General features: G+C 35.2%; 1 long non-coding RNA gene across 1 annotated transcript; it reads left to right on the top strand.

The window, feature by feature from the left end:
* The first annotated feature begins 897 nt into the window (after positions 1-897).
* Positions 898-1369, top strand: LOC122049224. Its single transcript, XR_006130889.1, has 4 exons — positions 898-911; positions 1011-1078; positions 1158-1176; positions 1335-1369. It is a non-coding gene; the product is annotated as an uncharacterized LOC122049224 (long non-coding RNA).
* Positions 1370-2109: the final 740 nt, after the last annotated feature.

The following is a 2109-nucleotide window of genomic DNA, read 5'->3' on the forward strand; positions in this document are numbered from 1 at the left end:
AGTCAAAGATCTGAAGGCTCACATGCATTTTTCAAGAGATATGTCTCAAATAAGAACTCACTGATGGATTTTATCACCCGTTTTAATAGAGCACTGAGACATCAAAGACATAATGAGTTAGTTGCTGACCATATTGACATGAATGAGCATCCGAAAATTAAGACAAATTGGCCAATGGAAACTCAAATTGTTAAGTTGTACACAAAAAAGAAATGGCTGGAGTTTCAAAGTGAAATGAGCGAGAGTCATGGTTATTATGTGCAGCAAGTATTTACAGAAGTTGACTCAGTGGTTTACCATGTGATGAAATTTCAAAGTTCTTCTTCCTCGAAACCAAGGGTACTTATGCATGACAAGCAAAGAGATTACATATCATGTAGTTGCACAAAATTTGATTTTGAGGGCATTCCATGCAGACATATGCTAGCTTTTTTCCGTATCAACCAAGTGTTTCATTTGCCTGATACATATATACTCAAACGATGGACACGAGATGCAAAAATTGGAGCAATATATGCTTTGGGGGAGCAAAATTACATTAATGATCCAGATCCAGAAAGGTGTTTGATGTCTAGACACTCAAGGTTATCTTATAAAGCTTCAATATTAATTGATGATGCATCTTTGACTAATGAGGGGACAACCTTTTTGGATGAAAAATTTGATTCTATCTACAATAAAATTGAAGAGATGAATATTAGTAGAACATGCAATGATAGAAGTCAAAAGAAGAAATCTGTGGATGAGGGCCTTGGTATTATTGATCCTTCTTCAGTCAGAACAAAGGGATGTGGGAAGAGATTGAAATCATCAAAGGAGAAATCAACCTCAAATTCTAGGCTATGTCGTGGATGCGGACATCGAGGAGTGTCACATGACAAGCGCAATTGTCCAACGTTGCAACAAGGGGGGTATGTGTCAATTAATGATGCATTTTTATTGTAATTTTACTTGCAAACATAAATTTATTTCATTACATTTTGTAAATATGACAATGTGTTAATTATTAGATCGACTGAAGATACTAATCATAACATTGTTGACGACATGTATGAACCAGATTTGACTTCTATAGCAGGTACTATTAAAATTTTAATATATTAAATTATAGTGATTCATTGAGAAAATGAAGTTAATAATTGCATTTATTGTTGCAGGTTCTAACAACATGCATTGGTATTCATCTATTTCCTTTATTTGTATGTTTGATTGGTTTAGTGCACTAGATGGCTGCTGCTACTGCTGATGATTTCACTCAACAGCACGAAGATTATCTAATTTCAAGATATACTTTGATTCATGGATGATTTATGAGCTATTGGTTGCTTTTCCAGGTGACCACTGGTGGCGGGCCTCTTGAGGAGGATCAAATTCATTGCATTATGGCTGCATTTGAAGCAAAGGTATGATTAAAATCTTTCACAGGATATTATTTGACTTATGGTTTTCCACATATACTAAGTCTAGGGATATTGAGGTTTTAATATGAATTCTCATGTCAACCATTGGATATTGAGGTTTTATGTACAAGATATTCTAGTTTCCACGTACTTGAGTATTTAAGGATCTTCCATTTATATATTCTTGAGTTTTGTCATAGGACTATAATTTTTTATTTTTTTTTTGCAGAAATCACAGCCGACTTTGACAATACTGGGCCTCTGAGTTCGTGGTCAGCTTTTTTTCCCTTTCTGAATGAGTTGGTAGGCAGTGATGTTATCTGAAACTGATGACATTTTCTGGATCCTGATTTCATTGTCTGAAACTATTTGTAACTTTTTTCCCTTTCTGAATGAGTTGGTAGGCAGTGATGTTATCTGAAACTGGTGATATTTCCTGGATCCTGATTTCACTGTCTGAAACTATTTGTAGCTTTTTTCCCTTTCTGAATGAGTTGGTAGCCAGTGAAGTTATCTGAAACTATTTGAATATATTGGATCCTGATTTCATTGTCTAAAACTATTTGTAGCTTTTTTCCCTTTCTGAATGAGTTGGTAGGCAGTGCCTTTCATAGAGTGTGTTCCTTGCTGCTTCTTTTTCAGAGCCGGCGTTGGATTTTTCCTATCTGAGTCAAACTTCCAGGAAGACCATTTGCCCCCGTATATAATT

Source organism: Zingiber officinale, chromosome 2B (genome assembly GCF_018446385.1).
Source record: "Zingiber officinale cultivar Zhangliang chromosome 2B, Zo_v1.1, whole genome shotgun sequence".
In the NCBI taxonomy this organism is placed as follows: domain Eukaryota; kingdom Viridiplantae; phylum Streptophyta; class Magnoliopsida; order Zingiberales; family Zingiberaceae; genus Zingiber; species Zingiber officinale.